Here is a 16,033-nt window from a genome sequence, read left to right as displayed (position 1 = left end):
GCCACCATGTCTAGCTGGTTTTTCTATTTTTTATACAGATGGGGTCTCACTATGTTGCCCAGACTGGTCTCAAACTCCTGGACTCAAGCAATCTTCCTACCTTGGCTTCCCAAAGGAAGTGCTGAGATTACAAATATGAACCATCATGCCCAGCTGCCCTTTTTGTCTTTTGTTGCACTCTGTGTGCTATTTCCCCAAATTTATCTGTCAACCCTTTTCCTGATCATTTAAAAATCAATGTTTTATTTTCTAAATAATTAACATCTCTTTGTGTTACAAAATTCAAAATTACAAAAGAGAATGCAACACAAATAAAGCCTACTTCTCACCTTCACGGAGATTTGTTCATTTCCAGTTCATTTCCTTGATGGGGATGTTTGGCACAGCACAAGGTGGGAGAGAGGTTTGGGGATGAAGCATGAGTAGTTTATGAAAAGTTGCATATTGAATGATGGGAGTCCCAGGTCTCTCTTTTTGCCCTGCCCCTAGAATGCAATCATCCCGGCATATTTCTTCTAGATAGGAACTGGCTGGGTTGTTTTGCTAGAGAATAAAACCTTGACCATCAGTACCATTGGGTCTTTTCTTTTGGATTGGTAACATTCCCCAAAGTAGGACATTTTAATATCTTGCTTAGAGGCCGCTAACATTTTGGGGAAGAGTGCTTGGATAGTGGTGGATATAGTTGATTTCTACTTTATTTTTCTGTTTTGAATACTGTGCTACCATTCTTAACTATGTTTGGTTGCTCAGTCCAGAGACCTTTTTCTTTTACTCTCTTTAGAGAATGTTAAACCTTTAGTCTTCTACTGGGATAGAGAAGGGAAAGTCATCTGGCTGAGTTGAATAAAGGAATGGATCTATAGTTCTAATCTGTTTTTTAGATTACTTAATTTCTGTTGATCTATTTTTTTGTTTACTGACAATTTCTTTTGTTATCTACATCCTACACTTTCATCTACCTTGTGAATATTTTATCTCAAGTTCTAGAATTTCTAGTTGTTAAGAAAATCGTTTCTACATCTTTGCTAAGATTTCCTATCTTTTCATTCCTTAGGAGTATATTGTCTTTTACATCATTGAACATAGTTAAAATACCTGCTTTAAAACTTCATTGCTTCAAAAATCTGGGTCATCTCAAGGTCAATTTCTGTTAATTATCTTTTCTCTTGAGAATGAATTTCATTCTCCTGTTTATGTGTTAAATAATTTTGGGTGATATTCTGAACATTATGAATGTTATGTTGTGGATAATCTGGGAAAGAATTGTTTTCCATTTATTTGTGTTAGTGATCAATTGCTTTTGTTGGATTCAAGTGAAAACTCTGATTTTGGGTTGCAGCTCAAATCTTCTTTTAGTTCTTCTACATTTAGCCAGGGTGTTTGAAGTTTGCTCTATGCATGTGCAGTTTGAGAGTTGCTCTGATATTTGGGTAGAGTTTATACATATAACTTATGGCTCCTCTTCTCTGGCCTTCTCCTTTCTAATATTACCTGTGGTTGTGGGTATAGTTTCCTGGAACTCTTTCTTCTGACTTCAGGCCAGAAAGACAGCAGATTTTCTACTGGAGTTTTAGCCATGCCACCTGGCTGCCTTCCCTTAGTCCAAGAAACATTTAAAAAAAAAACGGTAAGGAGGGGAACTTACCATGCCACCTTGTACTGTTCCCTTCTTTCAAATGTCAACTTTGCTCCAGAATAACCCAGATTTTGCTTACTCTCTAGGGCTTTCAAATAGTTTTTCTTTTAAATTTTCTTCAAGGTTTATTATTGTTATCTGTGGGAGGGGAGGTTCAGTGGGAACTTACTCTACTATATCAGAAGTAGATTCTTAACAGCTTGTCAAAAACCTTCTAAACAATTCTATCTATTAACTCCATTTCCAAAGCAACTTGGTGCCACCAATTTCTGAGCCTTTTCAAGGTTCTGTGGTGCAAACGACAATAGCTACTGCTACTATATTCAGCTCTAGAAATTGTTTTAGGAAGTATGAATAATATGTAAACAAAGTGGGAGATAAGGAAAGATTGTGTTGTGGAGCATTCTAAATTGGACACAACTCCTGCTGCTCTTCTATTTAGTCTCAAAGGGGCGGTGGTTAGGTTTTCTCAGCTTCATGTGGACCAGAGTATGAGCATTCTTTTAAATTAGTGTTTTTAAAATTATGATTAAGGGCTTCCAACATGATAATCATCCAGGGTGCTTGTTGAAAATGCATATTTCTGGGCCTTGCCTCAATCTCCCTGAATCTGAAGATAAGAGCAGAGCCTAAGAATTTGCAGATGCTTCCTAAGTGTTATCTGTTGCCTATCATTATTATTGTCTCAACCTACGTAGTAATCAACAAAAAGCCTTCTGGTGTTTATTTCAATCCCCCCAAACTGGACTGCAGTAGTGCTGTTTGTCATAAAAGGGGTATCTTTAGTTAGACACTACACCTGATTTTAAGTCAAAAAACATATTTCAGGATGATAAATACAAATAGTTTGGAAGGATTCTGAGTGATAGAAATAAGTTTGTTTGTTGTTTGGTCCTTTTCCCTGGGTCAATTTTTAGTAGGATTTTGAAATAAGACTTCAGTGCTAAAATTTAGCACTGAAGTGCTAAATGAGATGTTTAGCACTCTTAACATCTATGCCCTGTAAATTTCTATCAATAAACGACTACAGGCCAGATGTGGTGGGTGGCTCACATTTGTAATCCTAGCACTTCAAAAGGCCAAGGTGGGAGCATTGCTGTAGGCCAGGAATTTAAGATCAGCCTGAGCTAAAGTGTGAGATCCCGTCTCTACAAAAAAAAAAAAAAAAGTCAGATGTGGTGGTGTGTGCCTGTAGTCCCAGCTGCTTGGGAGGAGAATCACTAGAGTCCAGGAGTTGGAGCCTGCAGTGAGCTATGATACCACTGCACTCCAGCCTGGCTGACAGAACAAGGTTCTATCTCAAGAAAGGAAAAAAAAAAAAAAAGAAAAGAAAAGAAGCCACTACAATGCACAACGAAAATGACTCCTTTGTTCTAAAGAGATGACTTTGTCCCTGCTATCGCTGGCTTGCTCACCTGCATTTGGTTAAGCAATATTAATTATATTGCTCTACAATAATAATCACATAGAACTAATCACTTCAGGACCCTACCTACACACTGGAAAGCTTTGTAAAGTTTATCTCATTAATTTCTGGAAGTTAACGTTTACTCTTCCTTTGCTATAAGCTCAAGAGCACAAAGTATAATTGGTCTGTTAGATCAATTTAATTAGGAATTGGCTCCATCCTTAATTAATGATACTCTAGTCAATCACCTTAGGTCTCAGTAAATTTGTTCTAAAGAAATTAGTGTCTTTGTGGAGAGAATGATGCAGTAATGTAAAACATCATCCCTTCCCCAGGAAGTAAATAGGTTTACAAGTTTACTAGATAGTGACAGAAGCACTACTAGATGGTGTAATATATTGGCTTTGGACATGTGGCACCAGGTGTGTGTTCAATAGAAACTCTGAAAAGTGAAGGGTCTTTGGGGGCTGAGTCTGTAGAAAGAACTTCATAGAAAACTGGTATCTAGGTAGTTTCTTAAGGAAAGACTGGGATTTGGAGAGGAGAAAGGTGGCATTGCGGAGAGGGGCACACCAGGAAGAGACACAGCAGAGAAGGAGCTTGAGCTGTTGGCAGGTGTAGGGAAGACCTAGTCCTGGTTGGGACAGAGTTCTAAGATCTAAGATTTGCTGGAGCAAGGCCAGATTGTGGGGGTTCTGAAGAACTTTGCAGGCAGGGGAGCCTGAGCATGATGTCAGAACATTCCCTGAGAGAAAGGAGGTAGCAAACCAAGAGGGTGGTGGTTACCCTCTAGAACTGATAGCACTTTATTGCCTTTACATTCATCTCACCTGACAGGGGTTATCAACTGATCACAAACCAGTGAGTCACCCAACACAGCACAGTGCAGATCATGTCTGCAGGTTTTCTTTTGATTCCAATTTATATCAGAGAAACACAGAGCATTTGTCTGCAAGATGGAGACTCTTGTAGAGAAGATGGCTGCCCAATGGGCTATGTAGATAAAGGGCAGAAACAGGAGTCCTTCCAGGGTATCACAGTGTATTGGGATCATGCTGGTCTCCTCAAGCTGAAACCCAGGAGTCCCGCACTCTATCAGCGCCTGACTCTTCATGAGGTTACAGTAGTTAATGCGGAGAATGTTTGTAATTCTCTGAGTAAATAATATTTCTGTTTCTGTGTTGGAATTTCCTGTTTTCTGCCCCCCTTGGGATATTTGGCTTATTTGCATAAGAATGTACATTTGTAGCTTGGGATTCAGCTCTGAGGGCAAACTTTTAGAAAAGTCTACAGTCAGAAGGGACTATTATTGTCTATGTGAGTACACTTTTTAAAGCATCATGAGCTATCAAGGTATAAGCTCTGTTTCCTAAGGAAAGTCACCCTAAAAGCTACAATATTAAACTACAAAAGACGAAGATGTGGAAATAATTACAGTTTTTATTTCCAACTAAAATATAATTTGAATCTCTTCAGGGCTTAAGTTCAAACTTTTGGCTTTGTTCACTGGTTAAGAATTCAAAATAGTTTCTGCCTCTGGAATTGTAATCTTTCTTATTTCTAAAGATTATTGAAATCCAATCACTTGGAAATCCAGTCTGGTCTAGCTGAGTTTTTGGAATCTTTAAACAGGTTGAGTTTATCTGGGACTCAGAAGAAGCGGTGAAATCACAGGTTTTCTCTAAACTCAGAGAAACCAAATTGTTTTCTTCCTGTACATTTGTTGTTAAACCCTGAGATGCAGATTTTTCCATTACTTTCTTTCTCTCCTTTTTCTTTTCTTAAATTATCTCATAGTTATTCCCACTTTTCTGCCAGCGGAATTTAAACACTGGAAAGGTAAGCACTGAGCTTGTATCCTGGTTAGACATACTTTTTGGGGGGGACAGAATAGAAATAAATGACAGATCTCCCTCGCCAATTCAAGGCTATGTAAATTCCACTACTGGGCCTTTTATGAAGCCCTTACTCAGGAGGGTTTTTAAAGGAAGAAAAAGATAGAGTTTTGAATTATTTTCATTATTTCAAAAAGCCCAACAGGCTTTGTACATTTCCCAAAATAAAACTGCATTAACATGCATTAACTAGAATGTCAGGGTATTTTTTGTTTTTGATTAAAGTTAAATTAATTCAGTTTGATAACATTGATTATCATGCTGATCTGAAGCTGTGATTACAGTTACATATGTCTTGGATAATTAAAATATGAAAATAGGTTAATTATGTCTTATAAATGTAGTGTATTTGATAGGCAGGAATTTATAAAATCTGAAACCAACCAGATAAAAACTATGACAAAATTTCATAATCGGGCCGCGGGCAGAGGCATATGACACTCTAAAATGTATTTATTTCAAGATTCTTTTGGAATCACAAGAGTTCATATATTTGTTCTTTGTAGTTGCCTTAACATGAACAATATAAAGTCAAATTCCTTTTTCTTAACACTTTTGGCATCAATTATGACTATAATTGACCAGCTAATGTACATCATTGACAAAGCTAGCTGTTCAGTATTAATTTTTATGTAAGTATTGACTTTTTAAAATTCCAGCTTAATGGGTTGACTATTTGGGGACACTGATTATACATTTAAAAGAAGATACTTGAAAGCAACAATACTGGTATTATATTGAGAAACAAGAGAAAATATAAGTTTAATTTATCATTCCGCTAAGAGTCAATAGATCACCTCTCTCATGTGCTAACAACATTTCACAAAGGCAGTTAGGCCAGTTTGGGGAGTATAAATAGAAGCGAAACGTATTTTCTACACTCTTGTGAATCGATAGGTTTGTCGAAAGACATTTCTTTAAGGAAGCACCCAACTTGCTTCCCTGCACTGAAGTTACAGATTTGGCTTTTCATAATCCTGCCATAACAATTGTGGCTTTGGGCGTCACTTTTCTGACTCACCTGGCTCAGGCTTGCTTTGTACACACAGCCTGGAGTTCACAGAGCTGAAGGGCAATGGCTGAGATCATTGTTTCCCCAGGGCATGCCCTTTAAAGGTTAAATTGGTGGCAAGATGAGATAGGCTCTGAGGCTCAAGAACACATGACTTGTTAAATTTAGGTCACGTTTCATAGTATATTCTGACTCCAGAGATCATTATGGAGTATCTCTTGGCACTAAGCAAAGGTCAAGCATGGCCTGCTGTCTCTATGTAGGTGCCCATGAACTTGCAGACAGCACCCTAACTTCCTCAGTGTCAGTCAGAGGAGTTAATATTTGTACAATCACTGCATGTCTCTTGGAGCATATTACACGCAACCCGTGACAGGGACAGAGGCTGCTTCATCTACTCAGGTGCCCCACATGCAAAGGAAGGCTAGAGCAGGAGGTCTCTAAGGACCCCCAGGCTCTGACCAACTTTCTATAACTCAAAGCTTCCTTGAATAGTAAACCTCAGAATAAAGATTGCCCTGGTATAAAACTCTTGGTCAAGTTGATCCCAGACAGGTGGCAATTTACATGTGGGCAAGACTCCCATTTGGGAGTGGGGAAAGCTAGGTGGAAACCATATGCCTTAAAGTACGTATTTTAACTTTAAAAAATAAAAGAAGTCTGGGCACAGTGGTTCACACCTATAATCCCAGCACTTTGGGAGGCTAAGGAGGGAAGATTGTTTAAGGTGAGGAGTTCCAGGCCACCCTGGGCAACATAGTGAGACCCTCTTGTCTCTACGAAAAAAATTAGCCAGACATAGTGGTGCTCATCTATAGTCTTAGCTACTCAGGAACCTAAGGTGGAAGAATTGCTTGAGCCTGGGAATTCTAGATTATGGTGAGTTGTGATCATATCACTACACTCAAGCCTGGGTGACAGAGCAAGACTCTGTCTTTATAAAAATAAAACAATAATAAAATAAAATAAAATAAAAAGAAGTTCCTCTTATGGAAGGCTATTCTTTTTCTTTCATTCTCTTTACATCAGTGTAAAAAATGACATTGGTAAATATCTGCCCTGGAATCTTTTATCTCAGGGATGTAAAGTGTTAATAATTAGAAGTTTTTAATTGTGTAATTTTCTATGTTCCCAGACTCACTTTTAAAGTTATTTCATCCTAAGACTCTCTCCCCTGCACAAGACCTGTGGGCCTTGGCACCTGTGAGCACTCCAACCAGTATTTATTACTAAATTCCATTGTCATTTATTTGGACATTTACTCTGTGCCAGCTCCTGTTGTTCTAAGCCTGTCTTATTTAATTTTCACAATGACCTCATAATTTACTCTTATCCTTTCATTACACATGAAGAAATGGAGATTTTTGAGAGGCTGAGTAATTTGCCTTAAGTCATATAAATGTGGAGAAGCTGAAGTCACACTCAAGCACGTTTAACTCAAGAGCTTGTGCAGTTAGTCACTATGCCAGGGTATTTCCCTTCCCTTTTTCACATGGACGAATATTATGGGCTGTTTCACTAGGTGGAGAGGGTAAAACAAGCAGACCCCCTCTGTGTGCAGACACCCTCTGGGGATGGGAGGTGTTTTGGAGGTAAGGGCGTTTTTTGCCAGATTTACCAGAGAAAATAGAAATGTACACCCCGGTGCCATATACTGACACTTAAAAATACACACAGAGCAAACTTCACATCTCACAGGAGCACGTTCAAGCCAAATGGCACATTAAAACCACTAGATGCTCGCCCTGGGGAGCGGGGGTAGGAGCGGGAAGTAGGGCTAAAAGACAACAAGTAAGAACAGATAGAAGAGGGGTTTCATCAAGGCCTGATGATGACAATGTCATATGAACTGAAAAACAGAATTAACACAGTATTTTATACCTGAGCCTTTCTCCTCTCCCCACCAAAAAGAATGAGCGCCAAGGCCAGGGAAGAACAGACCCAGTCAAGCCCAAGTGTGGGAGGGCAAGGAAGACAGGAGTGAACGCCTCCTTCCTCACATCCAGGAATCACTTTTTTAAGTCCTGGAATGGAGGGCTTTAATATAAACATCAGCTATGTGTAGGTGTAAGGCTGGCTCTGTTAGACATTTAACTTTTGCCAGACAATAAGAGATTTTAGGTCCCAGCATCCAGACACTGGATGAGAAAGAGTCTCAGAATATGCAAGGTGAAAAGAGCAGTCAGAGTTATTTTCCAGATGAGAAAACCAAAGTTCAAAGTAGTGGAAGGACCCGTCCAAGATGGCGCAGCTGGTTCAGGGCAGATGCCAAAGGGCAGCTGTCCTCCCCGCTGGTCACACTGCACCTCTAGGGCCGTCTGCCTAGTTGCTCTCCAGACAGCCCCTGCACAGTGACAGCTCTGTTTGTCTTGTTGAACTAGGGGTGGATTTGCTTAATCAATTTTTCTCCTCTCGTCACCTTGACTCTGAAGAGCCTTGACAAAGTACTCAGTAAATGTTAACGATGATGATAGTCAATATCAAGAACACTGCTCTTTGGATCTTCTACTCTCTAAATGCTTCAGTAAGGAAATTAGCTTTGCTCTGCTGTGTTCTGGGTTGTTTTGGCTTTTTATTTTATTCTGGTTTCAACTCTATTGTTTAACTAGCTGTATGGACATGAGACTGTTAAATCCTTCTTTAGCCTTCAACATCCCCACTTGGCCAAAGGGGCCTGGTTATATTTTTTTTCCAGAGAGCCTTCTATAGTCACAGTTTCTATGGTTGAGACACTTTCTGGTCTCCAGAACCCATGCTCCTCACTAACACAGGAATGGGAGAACTCAGGCTCAGAAGGTAGCCTCTATGTAGTGCTTCTCAGCCTTGTGGGACAGCTGTGTCATTTCATACAGGAAGGAGCAGTGAGGTGCTCACCAAGAACAAAGTGCTATATAGAGACAGACAGCCCTTGGCTTCAGGGAAAGAATAGTAACAAATAGATCGTAGTATACTGAGTGTCATACCAGGACAGGGGTAAAGGTGCTATATACATTAGACCCTCCATAGTTGACCACCTCCCTACAATGATCACCTACTTAAGTCGACCTAATTTTCACAGACTGGACATGTACCCCATGTATATATCAATACAGCAGCCCTAGTTCCTTATGTTGACCTCCTCTGTATGTTGACCAGTTTGTTACACTCTCTTGGGTGGTCATCTTACAGAGGTTCTATTGGTATTTGCTCAGACTACATCAGATCTGGCTATGAATGGACAGGGAGAGCTTCTCAGAGGAAGAGGGATTTAAGCGGGATTTTGAAGGTGGGTAGAATTTGGATAAGAAAGATGATGAAGAGCAGCAATATAGGTGGAATTCATAAACCAAAGACATGGCTCGGTGCCTGTAGCTATGTAGTTAAGGCTCTGGCCACATATACCTGGGCTGGCAGGTTCGAACCCAGCCCGGGCCTGCTAAACAACAATGACAACTACAACAACAACAACAAAAATAGCCAAGCGTTGTGGTGGGCACCTGTAGTCCCAGCTATTTGGGAGGCTGAGGCAAGAGAATCGCATAAGCTCAACAGTTTGAGGTTGCTGCAAGCTGTGACACCACAGAACTCTATCGAGGGTGACACAGTGAGAGTCTATCTCAAAAAAAAAAAAAAAAAAACAATGAAAGACAAAGTCAAGGGGGCCCAAGGCTTTCTGGAGAATCGACAAGAAACTGCCTTAACTCAAGCGGAAGATGATGGTGTTTAGATCTCAGCTTCCAGATGAGTGTAAACCACAGTGGTGACCAGCTGAGGGCAGATTTTGGTTGGTAGGCATTTGAGTATGTATCTGAGGTTAGAAGTATCAGAATATGAATTAGCAAAGGTTGTTGGAGCAGACCCAAAAGCAGAGTGTGGCTGTGATAGGAGCATCAACCCAAGCAGAGATCCTCCTGGGGGTATCCTGTAGCTACCTGACCATTTGAATGTGGCCATCAACTCACCAGGAACAACAACAACAAAGACAAAAAGAGGACATCCAACCTAATGACAGATAATGAAAAACTGTTGGTGAACAATAGGTGAGTATCTGAGAATTTCAAGGTGAGTGGAGATCTTTGCAAGCCAGAGCAATCTAAAAAGGCATCTCAAAATCCAACTTTTCAGAACCAGAAGTAGTGGCTCTAAAGGAAGAGAATGCTGTCGAGACCTTCTTCTGACCATGTTGTGTTGTTGCATGTGTCATATCTGAACAATTATGTTTTATATCCGAATAAGTTCATGTGGCCATTACAGTTGATAAATGCATAAATCAATATACTGTTTCAGGTACAATTTGCATCAATGTGTTGCTCCGTGACTTGGAATATGTCCCTCTCATCAATACTTATGTATCTGGTTAAATGGATAGATGGAAAGGAAGTTAAGTCAGTCGATAGTTATGTAGAGAGAGAGATTAATATTAACAGATAGATATAATTGGATATGGGCTCAAAGACAAGACTGGGAGCAAATTAGGAGGGACCATCCTTGCCTAACTAAGGAATTAGGATTTTCTCTTTGGACAACAGAAAACCACTGGTATGGTGTTCGAATGAGAATTTTATAGATTGAGCTCCTGTCTGTTTTGGGGGGAGTTAAAGGTGAATTATAATATTAACCATTAAATAGGAAGGGTCTTTTTGCTTAAAGTCCTCTGTAAGAAGACAAAATGGACCTGTCCTTATGGAAGCAATAAGCTTGGTTTCAAAGAGTGGGATTCACAGCCCCAGGACGAGGCTTGGGGACAGTATAGGCTTCACTGCAGCTCCTTATAAGGGTTATTGGTGACATCAGTGAAGCTTGGGCTTCCTTCCCTGGCCTCAAGGGGCCTCCCTTCTGTAGGCTCCACTGCTTCTAGTACAGAAAAGAAGACAGTTTTGTTTTTTGTTTTTTTTTTTTTGGCAAGAATGAAAATCAAGTCCAGGTTGCTGTTTTAGCAACACACCTAATAATAACTAGCATTTATATGACATTCTTTAGTTGACCCCAGACGGGGAAGCAGGATAGTGAGACTCTTAACAGAATTTACATTGTTGCCCGTCTCTTTGTTGGGCTGGGCTTCTATGTGGCAGACACCTACTTTTTATTTCTGCAGGAGGAAAATGGAATCACAGTTGGACTACTTGAATTTTTAAAATATACCGTTCTGGAGACTATTATGCCAATACAATGGGAATCACTTACGTCTGTGATGCATTAGACAGCTTATAGCAAGGTTTCAAATATATCTTCAGAATCTTACAACACTACTTTGGGGTCATCAGAGCTGGCACTGTTAGCTCCTTGTCCCCATTTACAGATAGGAAAATGGAGGCTCTAAGAGCTAATGTGAGTTGCCTGGGAACTTATAACCATAGAGGTCACATACAGTTGAGATTCAAATGTAAATGTTCTCATCAATGTTCCTGGAACCAGGATCTGGTACTCTTTACTTTCTGCCATACAGAAAAATAAAAACAAAAATAAAAAAAGTCTTGATTTTGACTTTTCCATTAGCCATTCGTTTGGCTCCCCGGATCTAGAGATGCTTCTGACTTCCAACAGAACTGTGGTCAAAGGCCGTGGCATGACCCAACTCCCCTGGATAAGAGTTTCGGTCAAGGAGCACATTACGCCACTCACACTTGCTTATTTGCACAGAGAGGATTGTATTACAGGGTCATCTTTGTTCCAATCCAAGCTTCCGGGTTCATTTGTATACAGAGAAAACTGTGTTTGGAATTTGCAAAGCCCAACCGAGTATTTCCTTGTTTCATCACTGGCAATTATTTTTAACCCATTGGTATACCGTTTTAAAAACTCAGCTTTAAGTGTGAGCGAGTTTGAAAAATGTTGAGGTTGTAAGTGGAATGTTTCCAACAGGGGAGGCTACTCCCCTGATGATGCCACTGTATCAGGTCTTTTTGAAAAATTGAGGACAGAACCAAGCTCTGGTGAGGAAAGAGAGAGAGAGTGAGAGAGAGAGGGATTCAGTCAACGGTAGAGACCTGGGTTATTTATCTTTGGATCTTGCTCCCGTCCCTAGCTCAGCTGGTCCTTGGAAGGCATTCAGTAGGCACAATGTCATTAAGTGCATCTATAACTAAGGACCCAGAAACTTGCTTTCCTGTCACCTGCACTGATGAGTGTCATTCCTATTGGTGGTTCAGGACATTAGATGATCATCCTTCTGGTTTGGATTTAGATACGCCAATTCAAAGAAAGCCACAGAATGGGTCAACGGTATATTTACAAACAGAGCTCTTGATAGCTTTGTTTTCTTCTAAGCATCTTCCACTCACAGAAAAAGAGACTGTTGAATATTTTCAACTGAATGCCCCCTTTTTAGGATTTTGGCACTTTGTAACTTGCTTGGCCTGCAAAATAATCATCATCTTGCAGACCTGGTGATGCCCAAAGACAATCTGTGGTGTGGACTGGTGGGTCTGGTGTGTAAGAAGCTGGGAAGCCCATGGCCTCCTTTCCTCCAGTCACCATTCACCCTCCACCTCCAAATCCCAGCTCTGCCATTGAGAAGGACTTCTCTGGAGCAGCACTTCCCAAAGTATGATCCAGGTGTTAAGAAAGGTTACCGAATCTGTCAAAGCTTTGATTTTCTCATCTGTCAAACAGCAATACTAGGAATTAATACATCTATTTTGAGGATTAAGTAAAATAACACTATGGAAAGAGCCTGCCTGGGGCTGAACTAGGTACTGTCAGTCCCTGTCGTCCCTGCTTCCTTTTTCTTCTCAAGGACAAGACTGATGTAATGAATCCTGGAGTTGTTGCAGCCTTTTTACACCCTGTTTTCTACTTATTTGGCTCTTTTGTTTCAAAATCCGACCCAAGTCCCAGTTCCTCCCCGAGTCTTCTCTAAATGTGTGCCTCGTGGGTCCTTGTGTGTGTTTGGGTGTCTTAGTGCACAATGGTCCTGGTTAAGCTTAGTCTGAAAATGGGCAAGTGGCATGTGGTGTCCCAGGTGAGTTGCTTAGCAAGAGAAGGGACCCAGAAGGGGATCCTTGAGCGGGAAGTTTGAAGTGCTAAGACAGCTGGGAGGCAGAAGAAAGAGATGGTGGCAATGGACAGGTTTCTAGCCCAAGCGCTTCAGAAGGGGCAGCCTCCTCCCATCTCTGCATTTCGGCAGGGGACCAGCCTGGCTCTAGTCCAGTGAAGACTGGAGGATCGCACTCCCCGGAGCAGCTCTGGGAAGGCAGGTCGGGGAACACAGGAAGACAGGCCCTGGAGACAGGGCGGCCTCTCCCCAGTGGAGACCAAGTGGATGCGAAGTAGGGCCTGTGGGGGAACAACAAGCCCAGAATTGTTCACAGCCATGAAAGACGTGCCAGAGAGCTCCAGAGAAGTATGCAGCAGGGGAGATTTTACACAGACAAGAGGATGAGTAAAATGAGCCTCTGAGCTCATTCACACTCACCAGCTGATTATGCTGCTAAGTAATGCAGCCTACCCCGCTGGGTAACATAAACTTACCCGGGAGTGGGGTGGAGACCGCAAAGGTATGTGGGTGCTTCCCGTTCAGGCTCGTTTGTTTGAAGCAGCACTGGGTGTCCAGGACTCTACTGCCCGCTGATGTTTGTGCTGCTGTTGTTTGATACTCAAAGCAAAAGGGGAAAGAGAAAATCTACTATTTATTAAGGCTTTGTCTATACCAGCAGTTCTCAACCTGTGGGTGGCGACCCCTTTTTAACAATGAAAATACATTGCAGCGGTGGCGGTGGCGGTGCGGGAGCTCCTGCGGAGTCGGGACCCTCAGTCCTGCGAGCTCGGAATATCCTGGGATCTTCTTCTGTTTTTCAGCAGCCAAGGTGTTTGCAGGAAATTGAGAGAAAACAGGGAGTCAGCGAGAGACTTCTGGACCCCAAGAGGAGGACTAAAACAGTGGAAAGCCGGCAAGTGGTCGCGTGTGTTCGATCCGTCTAAACCCGCCCACAACTGTAAGTTCAGTAGCAGCGAGACTGCAAACCAGAAAGGCCTTACCTGTGAACTGTTTTGATGTCCTTGGACTTGGCACTGAGTTGAACTGCCTTGGGGAAGGCCTGAGCGGGAGTGCGGAGAACTTTGGCCGTTGTCTAGGGCCCCAGTCTGAGCCACTGAGCCAGACGGAGCTGATAGTGTTTGGCGGTGGGTCACACGGATCCATTGTCAGTGATCCGGCAAGCTCTGCCCTCAGGGTCGCAGAGCTAGAAACGGGTGGGAGCTGGTAACCCAGCAACCAAGTAGCCTAAGGGTGGGGTCTGAGCCATCTTGCAGCCCTAACCCTCAGGGGCAGAGTGAGATCGGTTTTGGCACACTGAGTAAGTGCATAGCCACTTCAGCAGCGATTCCAGCGAGAAAGCTGGGAAAGCTTCTGCTCAGCAAGTTTACAAGTTCAAAGTGCCTTTTAAGTAGGCTGAAGAGAGATTTAGGGTGTCTACCTGCTGGGGTTTGAGAAATCAGCAGCCTCCAGTCGTATCAGAACTGTGACTAACATCTCATACCCCAGAAGACCACGTGTTGCCCAGACAATATTCAATAACATATACAAACTGCTTTGTTTTTGGTTGTGTATTTTTTTCTTCTTTTTTTTTTTGGTTTGGTTGTTTTTTTTGTTTGTTTATTTTGACGTTGCTGATGTTCTTTTGTTTTTTTAATTTCAATCTTTTCCACACAGATCCCTTTTTCTTTCTCAATTTTCCTAGTTTAATTATAATTTCCCATTGCTGCCTTTTTTAATAACTTCAACTTCATTTTTGCTAGTGTTTCTACCGATATAATTTGGTTTTTCACCCAATTTTATCCCCGTAAAGTTTTCTGTTTGCTTCTTTTGGTTTGATTTAAAGCATTTTTGTCTTTCCTCTCTACTTGGTGGAGGTGGGGTACTGTGTCTGATCAGGTTAGCAAAGAGCTGCTGACCTCAAGAGAACCACGCAACTGGGCACCCCCAGAAGGTGGGGGTTTTTTAAGGTTGTGTCAAAGTACCCTACTGTACACCTATACTGCCCTGTCTCCCTCTTTCTGTGCCTCTCTTCTTTTTGTCAATATTCCTTATACCCACCCCCTCTCCTTTCTCTATCTTTCTTTTTTTCTTATCACTCGGTCCTCCTTTCTTTCATCCCCTTTTTTTGCTCTTCAACCTTCTCACCCTTCTGGTCCTATAACCCTTAGTCCACAGGCACAAGAACTTAAAGAGCAAGAGGAAGTGAAAGGAAAATTAGGGCAAGGAAACAGATAAAAGAAATCACTCATGAGGAAGAATCAGCAGAAAACTCCAGGCAACATGAAGAACCAGTCTAGAACAACCCCACCAAGGGACCATGAGGTAGCTACTGCAGATGATTCCACCAGTATAGAAATGTTAGGAATGACAGAAAGGGAATTTAGAATACACATGTTGAAAACAATGAAAGAAATGATGGAAACAATGAAGGAAATTGCTAATAAAGTGGAAAATAACCAAAAGGAAATCCAAAAACAGAATCAAATAAGAGATGAACGATATGAAGAATATAAAAAGGATATAGCAGACCTGAAGGAACTGAAACAGTCAATTAGGGAACTTAAAGATACAATGGAAAGTATCAGCAACAGGTTAGACCATGCAGAAGAAAGAATTTCAGAGGTAGAAGACAAAGTTCTTGAGATAACTCAGACAGTAAAAGAGGCAGAAAAGAAGAGAGAGAAAGCAGAACGTTCACTGTCAGAATTATGGGACTTTATGAAGCGTTCCAACATACGAGTTATAGGAATTCCAGAAGGGGAAGAAGAATGCCCCAGAGGAATGGAAGCCATACTAGAGAATATTATAAAAGAAAATTTCCCAAACATCACCAAAGAGTCTGACACACTGCTTTCAGAGGGATATCGGACCCCAGGTCGCCTCAACTCTAACCGAGCTTCTCCAAGACACATTGTGATGAACCTGTCCAAAGTCAAGACAAAAGAAAAGATTCTGCAAGCTGCCAGGAGTAAGCGCCAGTTGACCTACAGGGGCAAATCCATCAGAGTGACCGCAGACTTCTCTAATGAAACTTTCCAAGCAAGAAGACAATGGTCATCTACCTTTAATCTACTTAAACAGAACAATTTTCAGCCCAGAATTCTGTACCCTGCTAAGCTAAGCT

Source organism: Nycticebus coucang, chromosome 24 (assembly GCF_027406575.1).
Source record: "Nycticebus coucang isolate mNycCou1 chromosome 24, mNycCou1.pri, whole genome shotgun sequence".
In the NCBI taxonomy this organism is placed as follows: Eukaryota; Metazoa; Chordata; class Mammalia; order Primates; family Lorisidae; genus Nycticebus; species Nycticebus coucang.
Note: the sequence above shows the minus strand (reverse complement) of the source record.